The sequence below is a fragment of the Leptopilina boulardi genome, unplaced genomic scaffold, assembly GCF_019393585.1.
Source record: "Leptopilina boulardi isolate dan_hultmark-lab unplaced genomic scaffold, ZJU_Lbou_2.1 LbouV2_25, whole genome shotgun sequence".
In the NCBI taxonomy this organism is placed as follows: Eukaryota; Metazoa; Arthropoda; class Insecta; order Hymenoptera; family Figitidae; genus Leptopilina; species Leptopilina boulardi.
In genome coordinates, this window is record NW_026137807.1 from 198,171 (window position 1) to 213,614 (window position 15,444).

Sequence of the window (15,444 nt, forward strand, 5' to 3'; positions counted from 1 at the left end):
GAATCAAAAATGATAACAAATGACTTTGAGGATATGGTGCAAGATAGGTCATTTTTGGGGATTATAATTAAAACATTAAGCTTCAAATTAAGCCCAAGTGGAAGGTTCTACGACCTTTTGTTTCAGTGTTAAAGGTACTCAAAGTTAGCCAAAAACGCGATTTTTGAACATTTTAAACCCGTTTTTCTCAAAAACTAGAAACAGTCTGACATTTGCCGCACCAAAAAAGTTTGCTAATTTTGTTGGCCTGTGTAATCAGAAATCGATAATTTTTAAAATTTCTACGCGATTACCAGAGATTTCCAATGATTTTCTATATATATATGTATTTCCTTTATTGAAATGTAGCTTCGAATGAGCTCGATAAAAATTGGGTTTAAACGGCCTTTCATGTTTGTAAGTGTTTTAAATATATGTCAAAACAAAGCACCATGAGTTATTTAAAATTGCATATTTCCAAATTAATTTTTTTAGAATTTATGAACAAATTAATATCAAACGAATTATAAAGATTATTTGAACCGTTCGCTGGAAAAAAGGCTTAAGTCGACTTAATCCGTATTTTAAAAAACTATTTCTATCGTATTAATTATCATATAAAGTATAATAATAATCAATTAAAATGATTGATTTACTAATCATTTAAAAAATTTTAATTACGCACCGCTACGTAGATCAATACTTCAGATATACTGTATGCAGCAGCAGTAAGCGTAATTTTAAATTTATATTAAAACTTTAAAATAATTATAAAATCAACAATTTTTTTTGAATTTTATACTTTATATGATAAAATACGATAGAAACAGTTTTTTGAAATAATTCGACTTAAGCCCTTTTTCCAGCAAACGGTTCATAATGTCTTGTAAAACCTTTTTTATTTCAAATAAAAGATTGTTCATATTTATAAATTTTGAATAAAAACTATGAGGAAGTAACAAAAAATTAATTGTGACATATATATTTAACTATTTCTGACTAAAAATAATTCTTTTTTGAATTTTTTATTCGATCTTTCCAAAAACGGCGTAAGTCTTTCTATGTTTGTTTAATTTTTAAATTAATTATATAATACATAAATCTTTGCTCTTAATGTGAAAATTTTTTTTGACTAGTTGTAAACCTTTGTAGAGGAAAAGAAAATGCACAGATTTTAATGCATTAAATCTTTTATTATTTATAAATGAATCTTAAATTTTAATTTTCACAAAATGTCTAAAATCGACTTAATAAGCCGTTATTCCGGCAAACTGTTTATTTATTATGAGAAAGGAATAAATGTTCTGAAATGGCCATTAAATTTTATTCTTGAAAACTTCGTTCTAATAAGTAAAAATACTACAGTGCTTCGTTTTTATCGGTTTTTATGCATAACTGTCTTCTTTTTATGTCAGAAAATTGATTATCATTATAATTTGACAAGGAATACAACATAACCTGAAAAAATATTGTCTATATATTTACGTAATATTTAAGTTAATTTAAAAACTTTTTGTTTAAATAATTTAGATAAAAAATAATGTCTTTATAATTACACTTGCAGAAAACGTTCAGAAGAATGTCTATACATGACTAAATATATAATTTAAAGTTTTTCTGATGTAAGTTTGGAATTTTGATAAATCACAAAATATAAATTGCATTTTTTCTACCAAAGTATCCCCGGTTAACGGTAGTAATTTTTTTTTACTTACGATAAATTTATTCATTCTTAGTTAATTCCAAAATTTTTTTTTTATTTTTATAGTAAATTTTATGTTTTTTTGCATATTTTCTAATGGCTAAAAAATTGACAGTTTTCAGCACCTCATAAACTTTCAATTCATATTTTGCAATAAATAATTAAAATTTTAATAGAATTCTTTTCATTTCGTGATTTTGATAACTTCAAAATCATCCCTGCAAAGTATTACATATAATTTTTAAAAATTAGTCAGCAACGAGTTCAGTCGAAGTATAATGGATTGACCCTGATACAAAGAAAATTTATTTGTTTCAAACATATTAGCTTTGATTTAAAAAAAAAATTATCTTCGTTTCAAAGAAATTTTTTGTTTAATTCAAATAAATGTTTCTTTGACCTCACATCAATGTTAAAATTTCTTTGGTTTAATGCACAAACTTTAAAACTAAAAAGCTTGTTTTGTTTAAAAAAAATGATAAATCTTGATTAATTTAATTGAAATAATATTTAAATTTAAAAATTAATATTTGGAAGTAATGTTAATCTAATTAGTCGCAGCGGGTTTGGATTTATTTTGATACCTGCATCCCGAGCTGTATTGTTTACATTAAAGTACAAAGGGAAACCTAAGCTAGAGGTCAAAACAATGTTTTGGTAGAAAATCTCAACAATATTTCAATCAGTAGCAATTCGTTTATTGACCGGTCTAGACACGTGGTCAACGGGAATGTAAATTTTGTAATTTTAAATATATATTCTTTATTGTTTTTTATTTGATATTTTCACACTTGAATAGTGAATATAACTTCGGGAGTGCTCGAATTTTTTTAAACGCGAATGAAAAATAATTTTTGAGTGTTAAACTTGTTTTCTTATAATTTTCATAAATTTTTTGTTCCGGGAGTGTTCGAAATTTTTAAAATCGCGATCGCTTAAATCTTTAGAAATAGAATCTTTTGTTTCTTAATTAAAACGTAGTTTCAGGAGTGTGCGAAATTTTTTAAATCGTGTGTGTGTGTGTTAACGACAGAACATGTCATCCGAAATGTCATCGATTATTAAAAGCTAAGGTTAGAAATATATTTTTTTTATAAGTAGGGGAGACCGGGATTACTTGGCGCACTTTTTACTCTTTCTTGTGTAACTCACTCATTTTTGCTTTTTTTAAAAAGTTAATGTATAGAAAACTTGTTGTAACATATCAGCTTTAATTAAAAACAAAGAAAGTTGAAATATATTTAATACTTTTATTTTTATACCACTTTATTTGAAGCTGTGCAAAGCGCGCCAAGCAACCCCGGCCCGGGGTTGCGTGGCGCAGGAGTGAAATTAAAATTAAATTATATGATTTAAAGTTTAAATAATATAATACTTCACAAAATAAGTCTTGTACTGTAATTTTACAATAAAATTATTTTAAATTTAAAAATTAGAAAATTTCATTTAAATTAAATGTAATTTGATTTAAATGAAATCGTAAAATTACCAAAAAAATATTTTTTTTTTTGATAATAACGCTGTGAATATTTAAAAACCATTATTCGGTTAAATTTTTTGAATAGGATTGTTATTGGTGCTTATTAATGTGTAAATTTCATATAATCAACTTCATTTTATTAATATTTAACGAAATTTTCAGATAACCGCGCCACCTAACCCAGTATGTACTTTTGAAATATTTATTAATTTTTTATAAAAACAGTTAATATAAATGAAAAAATTTTTTTTGTTTCTTAATAACAAATGTATAGAGCTCAAAACTTAATATTTGAGCTCTTCTAAAATTAATTTTTTAAAGAGATATCACAAAAAAATGAAGAGGTTAAAAAATGACTTTGGAGTGCCAAAATCAGTTATTTTAATCTATACTCCACAATAATTGATGAATATTAATGAAATTTTGTACAAACTTACAGTTCATCAAGTACTTTAAGCAGAATAAAGAGAAAAATTAATGTAACTTAACACTTTTGAATAAACTCAAGTGCGCCAAACAGCCCCGGTCTCCCCTAATACTTATAGGTACAACATACAATTATGTTTTTGGGTCTACTAAAAAGTTTTTAAAAAAAGTAGAAAATAAGTTATTTTACATCTAAATATTCTCCGCTGATTTTCTCGCAAAATACTTTATAGTTTTATTACTTTTTTGTCCAGTAGAATTTTTTTTTTGATTTTACAATGAATCGTTAATTTCTGGACCATATAACAATTCTTCTTCCAATTCTCCTCTTGCGAAGAGGAGGATTAAAGGGGAACCCCTTTTATCATTGGCGCCAAAATGTGGCTGTTATATACTTTGTCTGCATAGCTATCTGTCGCGCCTCCGCATTGTGCTGTATATCTCATTTATTTTTCACCGGATTAGCATAAAAATTTACAGACACACTTTTAAAAACATATAGTTTAACCCCTTCACAGTCCAGTGAAAATAAAGTTTTTGTGCCATAAATGTTCAATAATTTTTTTTTTTTTTAAACAAGACATTATCATATTGTATGTTTTTGGGGTTGCTGAATCCGAATTTTCGGTCAGAAAAAAAAAATTCAAAATGGCGGCTACAAAATGGCGACCAAGAAAAATTTTGAAGTTAACGAATCTGGTTGAAAATGGTTATTCGGTGGTTTTCGGGGTCGCAGAATTTAATCTTTGGTCAAAAATAAAAAATTCAAAATGTCGGCTTCAAAATGACATTAACTTAGTGATAGAAACCATTTTGAATTTTTTATTTTTGACCAAAAATTTGAATTCAGCGACCCTGAAAACCCCCAAGTAACCATTTTAAGCCATATTTGTTAACTTTTAAATGTTTTTTTCTTCGATGCGGTTATAGTAGTTATATATAGACATACAGGGCACGACTTTTCTATGCGGCTATAACCGTCAGTGACAGTGAAGGGGTTAAGAAAATACAAAAAAAATCGATTTTTCGAAAGTTTAAACTGGTGTACCCCCCCCCCTAAATAAAAAATCAAAAAATAGTCCCTTAAAAGTAGATTGCCTAGGTGCATCACTTTATTAGATGATAATTTATTCCATAATCTAGCACTTTTTTTTTGTAATTTTGATTACCCTCTTTTTGGAGAATTTCCCATATATGAGAGATTCTTTTTCAATCGCCCCAGCCCAAAAAGTCAATGTTCTGGGATTGGCTTCATACTTTGGTAAATTGTTGTCCTATATGATAGTAATAAATCCCTAAAATATAAACTAATTAAAAAAATATTTGTAGAAAGTAGAGGGGGTTGAAGTTTTGACGTTAAGGGTAACATTGTCATTTTCAAATCCGTATAACTATGACAAAAGTTAATGGATTTTAATTTATCTATAATGAATTTTATTGCATTTTTCACGTACTTTTCAAAAATGTATACGAAATTTAAAAAAAAAAATTTTTGACCCCTTTTTTTTCAAAATCAACCCTTATTTTTCGATTTTCACCCCTTTGGGAATTATTTTTTGTTTTTTTTTTATTTTCATTGGAAAGCTGAGGTTTTTTCCCATGAGCTATGTAAATATGAAAATGGGACAACAATAATTTTGTGAGAAACAGAATATTAAATTAGGCGGTGCCTATCTAAATCCTCAAAGATGATCTCCAGGTACACCCCTTATCGGCACCGCCTACTTTAATATTCTGTTACTCACAAAATTATTGTTGTCCCATTTTCATATTTACATAGCTCATCGGAAAAAACCTCAGCTTTCCAATGAAAATAAAAAAAAAAAAAAAAAAAAAATACCCGAAGGGGTGAAAATCGAAAAATAAGGGTTGATTTTGAAAAAAAAGGGGTTAAAAATTTTTTTTTTTAAATTTCGTATACATTTTTGAAAAGTACGTGAAAAATGCAATAAAATTCATTATAGATAAATTAAAATCCATTAACTTTTGTCATAGTTATACGGATTTGAAAATGACAATGTTACCCTTAACGTCAAAACTTCAACCCCCTCTACTTTCTACAAATATTTTTTTAATGAGTTTATATTTTAGGGATTTATTACTATCATATAGGACAACAATTTACCAAAGTATGAAGCCAATCCCAGAACATTGACTTTTTGGGCTGGGGCGATTGAAAAAGAATCTCTCATATACACACATGTTGAGCTAATAAACTGGAATGTGTTTTTTTTCTCGTTTCATTTGTCAAGTATTTCTCCTCATCGGTGATGACTTCTTTTTTCCCTTCATCTTTTCCAATGACTTCTGTGTACTTATCTTTTAGATAGCACTTCCTCCCTCCAGCGCTCATGCACGCGCGAACCTTTGGTTCTAATGCCGCGTATGCAGAAAGCGCCACTCATTGTCCAGAGTGCTGTCAAGTGCAGCTTTGATGAGAATGAGGAGGTGGAGGAAGAAGACGGTCGACGACAGGGTAATTAGTTCGTATTACACTTTGTAGGATAAAGAACACGAGGACTCATTTCTTCTTTCCGAATCCAATTACAATTTTTGGTGCGTTATTTACTCTATATGTATAAGTAGTCTAGTATATACACTTGAAAAAGAAATATATACTTTGTCTCTTTGTGTATTAAAACTTGGAAAAACAGGAAAGTGCAGTGCTTTAATATACATATATAATTGACATAACATACATGAGTGCGGAAATTTGCAGTTTTTTGTTAGAGAATCACATACAGAAAATGACAAACTTATGCATTTTGCTTGCTGTATTTTAAAAAAGTGTCCCTGAGTTTTAAAAGTATACGGAATATATATACAGAGTGGCAAATCTGAAAACAGATTTCATATAATTCCAAATTTTTTAATACCTTTATAAAAAAGGAATATTTAATCAGATAATTCTGTAAGAAGCTTAATTTTTTCTTTTGATTAAAATTAAAGTTTCAATATAGAGTACACGGAAAGAAATTTAGTAGCAATATTTGATAAATCTGATAGGAAATTTTAGTATTCTCTTTTTCAAACGCGGAACATTTGGGTTTGATAACGAAAATCGGTATATTTTTACCAATAGTCTTTTTAGTAAATATATTCCAGAAATTGAAATTATTATTTCGTAAATTGATAAATTTATACGAAAAACCAGAAGTAAGTTAAACCGACGCTCACTTCGTTATTTACTAAATTTATATGAAAATTTGGAAAGATTATTTCGAAATTTGTTAAAACTATACTAAAAATTCGAAGTGGTTCAGTCGTGACAGATGACGACAGAAACACCAATAGATTCTACGCCAAAGTTTTATCTCTTTCTCATCTCGAGGATAGACGAGGATATGAACTTTTAAATGCACACACACACACACACACACACACATACACCGCATTGTTTTACATCGATTGGCTTATTTTATAACGCTTCATATACAAATTTACGCTCATATGAAAAACTGATGTGACCATTCTTATATACTAACCAGACATATTTTTCACCGCTTATGAGAAAGGTGAAATTATATCAAAACATGTTTAAAAATATAAATAAAAATCATTATTTATTGGGAAATAATTAAATATTTTATTATTTTTTGAAGAACAATTTTTTTACTGATTTATTGTAAAATCTTCGAAATTAATTATATAAAAGAAATTCAGGTCTGTATCAAGATAATGGTAAAAAGGGGCTTGTCTAAAGAGCTTCGTCAGTCTTCGTTACCACTCGGTGAGGATCGGGCAATTCCGAACGTTCAACTTCGGCAAATTTCGTCGAATCTCGTTAACTTTGATATTTCTTTTTCAATTTTCATATCAAATATATCAAAATCTAAAATAATTATATCATTTTATACAATTCTAATTACGAAATTTGAAATATTTGGTTAGAAAAATTGATAAAGAGCTTATTAAAATTTGACATTTTTGTGTTTCAATAAAAAGATTTCAGATTTCGTAAATATTATATCAAATTTTCTTTCCAACTATATTAAATATTCTTATTTTAATCTGAATCATTCTTAAAAATAGTATCGAAAATCGTTATCATGACAAAATGTTCCGCAATTGTAACCAAATATACTAAAAAGTAACACCATAATATCAAATATTGCTACAAACTTTCTTTCCGTGTAGTACCGGCAGAAGTGGGCCACACTTTGGATTTTATAGGCTATAGAATGTTAAAAAAATTATAATTTGGTAATTTTTTTGCATCTATTTGTAGAAAAAGGAATTATCTAACGTTTTGCAAGCATAAAAATAAAAATTTTAACATATATTGTTTTACATCATTATGTAAAAAAAGAGAAATTCGCGATTCCACGATTTTGTGGACAGAAGTGGGCCACCCAAGTTTTTCATCTAAATTCTAAAATAAGTAAAAGTATCAAGAATTACACAGCCACACAAAAAAAAAGTTTTTATCTGGAGCTCTGACTATGCCTGCTTTATGTTTTTTGGGTTGCTGAATCAAATTCGAGGTCCGTTTTACCCCATCAAATCCATAGACATATAGAAATGGACCGCTCACCACTGTGGAGAGACGGGATATGGATGAGTGAGAGAGAGAAAATATCAAATTATCCTATACTCTCTCTTTCTAGCAAAATTTGATTGGTTAAAGCATTTTATGACGTCAGCGCTCCAGGGCTGCGCTTTGTAGCAATAGTACCTTGTACATGTATCTATGGTATCTTCCAAAGATACACGTGTGAAAAATGTTGATTTAATTTTCAAAATTTATAATTTATGTATATAAATATGTTTAAACATTGTATAAAGTTTATAATAAATAATTATAGTAAACTGAAAATTTATTCTTATTCAAATTTTTTATAAAAAATGAAAATAATTTAAAAAATTTAATAATTTAAAATTATAATATTTGTATCTATTTAAATTTCTTTTTATAAAATTACTTTTCACCGAAAAAATTCCATATTTCTTTTTCTACATTTACAAAATTCAACCATGGGTCCACTGATTCCTTCAAACGTCCCTGCTTTATAAAGAGAGAGTGTGGGATAAGTCGTTTCTTTCTCTCTCATACTTTTTTCCTTCCCGTCTCTCCACAGTGGTGAGCGGTCCATTTCTATATGTCTATGATCAAATCAGGATTTTGAGATAACCTCAAAAAACCAATATGGCGGCCTTTTTTTCGAAAAATTCATCGGAATCGCATGAAACTCGTTACTCGGGGGTTTTCGGAGTCGCTGATTACGAATTTGAAGTTAGTTTTCAAAAATTCAAGATGGCGGATCCATGATGGCAGACACTTTTTCGAAAAATGACATCTTGGCAGATACACTTAAGAAATTTGTTACGATGCCATCTTGAATTTTTGAAAACTGACTTCAAATTTGCAATCAGCGACTCCGAAAACCCCCGAGTAACGAGTTTCAGGCGATTCCGATGAATTTTTCGAAAAAGTGTCCGCCATTTTGAATTTTTAAAAAATTGACATTAGATTCGTGATCAGCGACCCCAAAAACCCCCGAGTAACGAGTTTCAGGCAAATCTGATGAATTTTTCGAAAAAGTGTCCGACATATTGGTTTTTTGAGGTTATCTCAAAATCCTGATCTGATGGGGTAAAACGGACCTCGAATTCGGATTCAGCGGCCCAAAAAACATAAACTAGGCATAGTCAGACCCCCAGATCAAAACTTTTTTTTTGTGTGGCTGTGTTATGATTGTTATGTTAAATGATTAATTTTTCCAATAAATGGCTGTTGAAAACTTGATCGGCTTATACCTGCAGTAACACAAGCAGCGCGTTTCGAAATTTTCTTTGATTTTTAGTTGTTTTACAGCATCAAGCAATTTATCGAAGTTGATGAACTCATAGGCAGTCCGTTTATTTTTTTTGGTGGCATAATCCCATTAAACATTGAAATCAATTTTTAAAAAAATACTTACAAAAACACTAATTGCCGAAACAGTATACGTCAATGCAGTGGCTCACTTCTGTCTGCAAAGAATGGCCCACTTCTGTCCACAAGCATAATTTTAAGCAAAATAACATGGCGAGAATACCACGTGATAATATGCTAAAATCTTTTTACACTTTTTAAGGTTAGGTCTATTAATTATAAAAAAAGGCTATATACTTATCCGATTAAATTCAATGAATAACTTATGCAAATAACGATATATTTCTCAAGAAAAAAAAAAGAAAAAAGTATCTATTTTTTAAAACTAATTGTTGGATAACACAAATGTGCGTTTTCAAACTTGAATGTCTACTGAAAACTCAGCTCCTGTCAATAATTATATAAGAAAAAAATTCGGTTAACAGATATGTCAATTGTGAAAACAAAAATAGCTAGTGGCCCACTTCTGTCGATGCTACTCTAAATATTTATAATGCTTATAATACCCACAGCTATTGTTTCATATTAATGTTTTTTCTTTTTAAAAAAAATTCTTATATGACAATTTTTCCTTTATCTTAAACTTATCAGAAATTCAAAGAGAAAACATTTTTCTTTTAAATCATAAATATTTTTAAAATTCTGTACAAAAGGAAAATTTTACTTTATGTACAGAATAAATAATCATTGAAAATAATAATAAGAATAATAAAGAGTAAATCTTGACAAATCACTTATGCAATTAATTAGCAACTCTCGGTCTATAAAGAGGTAAAGATAATTTATAAAATATTCCAAAGTATCATGTTATCATACATAAACTCTTTGTTCTCCAATTCTTGTGAAATAATGAGTGGCTCTTCATTCTCTTCTCTTTGAATTCACCTATGCAATCAAAAAAAAAGAAAAAAAAAATATATATATATGTAAACCTGTTATCATTCTCATATTTTATCAGGTTTACAGTATATATACGAGATCTTGACGAATAATCTTAACCCCCTTTGTGACGCTGATGAAAATGAGGCGAGGGGCATATATATGGCCTCTCGGTCGAGAGGACTTGGCTAAAAATCTCGATTTTAAAAAGAAGTCGCGAGAATCGAGGTAATCAAAGAGGGAGGTGTATACTTGTGGCCACTTAGCTCGACGCTTCCAAACTATACATATATATACGCGACAACCCCTCTCTTTTAAAACCTACCTACTCGAAAAAACGTTTCATAGCGCACCATATATAGAACAATCGCTTTGAACCTTTGATCTTTCTCTCTGGATGGCTTCTTCAATGTACTCTAGGTAGTCGATCTTATCCCCACAGATTTTTTGGTCCTCAATATAAAGAGGGACGCCAAAAGAGGAGAAACACGATAATATCCTCCAACTTTGGAAACAGGACAAGAAGAGGCTAATTATTATATAGTTACGTTCCCATATTGCGGAAACATTTCTCTCTTCACATGTATGCGCGCGATCATATATCATTCTGAATGATACCTACTTTGTTTTTCGCATTTTGCTTTGACTTTTCTCGTCGTTGTCTTTGTGTTTTTGCCTTATTTGTGTGCGCGCAGGGGAGCGAGAAAATCCGCAGTGTATGTGTGAGGTCGGAAAATTAACCCTTCAGAAATATATATATTATTTTGTATTGGATATGAAACAATTTTAAGTTTAATTATTGAATTACTCCAAATAAATTTAATGATTGATTTTATTATTTATTTTTTATAGCACAATATTGAAAAAATATTTCTTAAAATTAGTAAAAAGAATAGAAATCGAATTTCTTTACAAAATCTCAGATTTCAGAAGGTTCTGATCTTTGTGACCTGTTTATTTTTTGTCCTTGCAAGAGTCTTTTTCGCTTTCTCGAGAGCTATAATCGGAAAACTTTGCACACTCCTGTACCGGCAATATAGTTGAATACCCGGATCAAATAACTCAACCGACGCTCAGACGAACGCTCTATTACCAGTCAAGTAGCAGTGACAGCCTGTGGCCGGCTCACTGCTACCCGACTACCATATTAGAGCGTGCGTCCGAGCGTCGGTCGAGTTATTTGATCCGGGTATTCAGTTGTTATTTACCTTATCGACCGCACTTAATATCATATGCTCTTACACTGCAAAAAAATATCTTATTTTAAAATGTTTTAGTAGCGTTTTCAATACATTAAGACATCTTAAACATCTTAATGTCTTAAAAACGCTACCAAAACATCTTAAAATAAGATACTTTTTTTTGCAGTGTACAGAGAAAAAGACTAAGTCTTTGGAGAAGTCTGGGCCCATAATTCCCCACAAGATTGACGATGTCTAGAGTGCAAGAAGAGGGTGCCTACTGAAATTGCGAAGCGGTTAGTTACAGTCATCTTGGCCTCGATAACACCCCAACAGGAGTGGTCGTGAGTTACATAAAACCTACAAGGAAAAAATTTTGGTGCATCTGACGCATTCGTATTAGAAGTGTTGTACTATGGGTTAAGGGCAACTGTTATCCTGATTTGGTGCGTGTAAAGGACATATGTTGCCCCTAACCGGGATAACTGACGTCCATTTTTAAAGTACAAGAGTCTCTTTACTAACCAGTACAACCAGTGCAACAAAATTTTTTCCGTGTACCTTTATGCGCCTCAAATGCTCCAGTCTGTCCGCCTCTTCTTATTCGGTGACTACAACTGCGAGCTTCATCCTTAGCTTTTTGGATCCCAGAACCATCTCCTTCATGTTTCCTGCCTATTCGAGCAATTCTCGCAACCTTTGTTTCACTTCTTCTTCCTGGGTAAGTTAATCCGGGTCACGGATGTCAAGTGTGACCCTTCGGTCCACCGACTACATCTTCCAAATGTTGTCAACCGCTATAGTACACGGAAAAATTTTCAAATGATCTAATTTACTGGGCTATAGTAACGCTGCACTACACTAGACTACCCCTACAGAACTAATTTGAGAAGGCTTCTCTTCTATGCGGGTTTTTATCAGTGTAGTAAATTATGCATCAAGAACGGAAAGAAATTGTTTTCCGATGAGTTATACTGCTCGTCGAAAAATGCTATTTTCCGCTTGTGGTGCATAATATATAGTGCTTTGTGTAATACCTGTTTAGAAAAAATATAATTTTATGTACTGTTTTAGAAAATAAATTTAATTGCATACTATGTTGTATGGAAAATATGCAGCAAAGTTATTAAAAGTGTGCAAAAAAGTATCAAAGTGTTTCAAAAAAAAATTTTCAACATTTTTTTTCAAAATTAACCCTTATTTTTCTTTTTTTACTCCAATTAACCTTCCTTAAAAGTTCTTTTGTTATTTTTATTAAAAAACTAAAATGTGACCATGCAAATTTTACAAATAAATGACACTTATACTTTTTACGGTATTTTTATGAAATATTTTTAACCAGCATTTAAATTACATATATTCTTTTCTTTGTTTCAGGTGAGTTGCTCGTTCCCACATTCTTAATAATACAACTTATGAGTGAGTATATCTACACTTACAGTATTACAAATTCTTACTTATAATATTAAATATTCCTATTAATATGGTTTTTAATGCAAAAATTTATAGGATTGTACTAACCATATCAAAGACATAGATTAACATAACATCAATACCTAATTCCAAATGACAAAAACATAGATTAAAACGAAATAAACCTTAAAAATCAAGGTCATATGTTAAAAACGTAGGTTTTTGAGGTAGTTGAGACAGGCATAACCTCAAAATTAGTATCAGAGGTCAAAATATGACCCTCCCACCTTAAAATTTCAAAGGTCTTAGGTCAAACGAGAACGCATAGTCTCAAATTTACGTCAAACGTCACAGGCGTGGAGGCGAACATAACTTCAAAATTTAACAAAGTTTAAGTCAAAGTCATAGAACAAAATACTGACATTACCTTAAAAATTAGGATCATAGGTTGGAAGGACGTCATCCGTGGTGAATTTCGGAAACAAAATTCTTTAAAATTAAATAAACATTTTTCTTAAGGGGGTGTCCTGAATTAGAAAGCATAAAAAAAGCTGTTTTTTGAGAATTTTTTTTCGAAGGGGACAAAAACTGTCAGCCTAGTTAAACCTAAGGTGCATTTTTGTAGATGTTTGAAGAGTATAAAAAAAATTTTAACTACATGATTCGATGAACTGTTAAAGAGTTATCCGAGAGCGCCTTGAAAATGCAGTATCTAATTGGCGGGAAAGATAGCAAAAAAATTTATCGACAGATTGGATCGGTTCAAGGCTTATTCTCTTCAGTATAATATTCTCTTCTAGTTGAACCTAAAACATGGTTCAAAATCCTTTTTCAGAAGATTTTATAACACTTTAAAGTGATTTTTTTTGTCTAAAAAATACATTTTTTTCTTCAAACTTCAATAAAAATTATTATTTCACGACTTTTACGTGTTTTTATAGGTTTAACGAGAAACTACATATGTAAAAATTGGAAAAAAATTTTTTCCTTTTTTTTTGGTCAAGAATTGCGATCTGTATCTTTCCCGCCAATTGGATACTGAATTTTCAAGGCGCTCTCGGAATAGGCTGATAACTCCTTAACATTTCATCGAATCATGTGGTTAAAATTTTTTTAACACTCTTCAAACATCCATAAAAATGTACCTTAGGTTTAACTAGGTTGAGATTTTCTTTTCCCTTTAAAAAAAATTATCAAAAAACAGCTTTTTTATGCTTTCTAATTCAGGACATCGCCTTAAAGAATAATATAGGTTTATGTTTATATTAAAATATTACTAAATTTTTGCTGTTATATGCCCATATATGTCCAAAAAAAGTCGTTCCACCCTTGTGATTTTGGACATATTATATTTCCAGATTAGAAAAAAAACTAAACATAATTCGATTTGAATGTCAATGGATATACTAAGATTTTCGGCGTCGCTGAATCCCAATTTGAGGTCAGATTTAAAAAATTCAAAATGGCGGACCTAATATGGCAACCCAATATGGTAGAAAATTTTAAAGTTGATTCGATTCGTTCAAAAAACGGTGCTTTGGGGTTTTCGAGGTTTGTGAATCCAACTTTGAGATCAGATTTAAAAAATTAAAAACTTCGGACCTAATTTGTCGAAAAAATTTTAAATTGATTCGATTCATTCAAAATTCGGTACTCGAAGGGGGTTTTTTGGGTCACTAAATCCAAATTTGAGGTCACATTTGGATTAAGCGACCCAAAAAACCCCCAAGAACCGAATTTTGAACGAATCGAATCGATTTTAAATTTTTTCCACTATATTGGGTAGCCATAGTGGTTCCGCCATTTTGAATTTTTAAAATCTGACATCAAATTTGGATTCAGAGACACTTTTTTTTGGACCTTTTTGGGCCCACAAATGATTTTTCTACTAGACTGCGAAGGACGATTAATCAAAATAATATTTAATATTTTTTTGAAAATTTAAATAGTGGGTTGATAGATTTATCTATCTTTTTATTTAATTTTTAAATGACTAAATAAACGGCCGCAAATTTATCGTGGCCTGCACACTACTGGACTAAAAATTGTAACTTGCATTTATTGATGAACGTTAAAACGTGACATCAAAACGCAAATCATAAACACACGTGAGTGACTTGACAACACGCGGTACATTGATTTTTGCGTTTCACATATTGAGATTCACAAATGGTGCGCTTCAATCGACAGTCGCTTCCGACTTTCGTAACACAGCAACGGCGAGCGTGATTTCAATGCCTCAGCGGGCGGTATTCTATAAACCCAGAGAGTATTACTAATGTGTATATACATTTATATATATATACGTAAAACTACACATATATATAATATATTTTACATATATATTTAGGTATATATACATACTTATACATATAGCAAGCTCGGTTGTTATCTTCAACTTTATTGTACACCCAGCCGCAGTGATTATTCATACCCTTTTCACAGTTAAGGAACTTCCTATAGTGTTGCAGTTCCGTCCGTCGCGTCGCATTTTTAAACGGAAAACCAG

General features: G+C 30.3%; 1 protein-coding gene across 3 annotated transcripts in view; it reads left to right on the forward strand.

Moving 5' to 3' along the window:
• The window catches only part of LOC127280781 (frizzled-2-like), a 216,087-nt gene that overhangs the window by 50,913 nt on the left and 149,730 nt on the right, over window positions 1-15,444 (forward strand). The window contains exon 4 of one of the 3 annotated variants that reach the window (XM_051304044.1): window positions 12,900-12,941. The exons of 1 other annotated variant lie outside the window; for it this stretch is intronic. The gene's annotated coding sequence lies outside the window, so the exon portion shown is untranslated. Of the gene's footprint in view, window positions 1-2,408; window positions 2,755-12,899; window positions 12,942-15,444 lie in introns of those variants that run through there. One more of the 3 variants, XM_051304045.1, reaches the window with a different exon arrangement.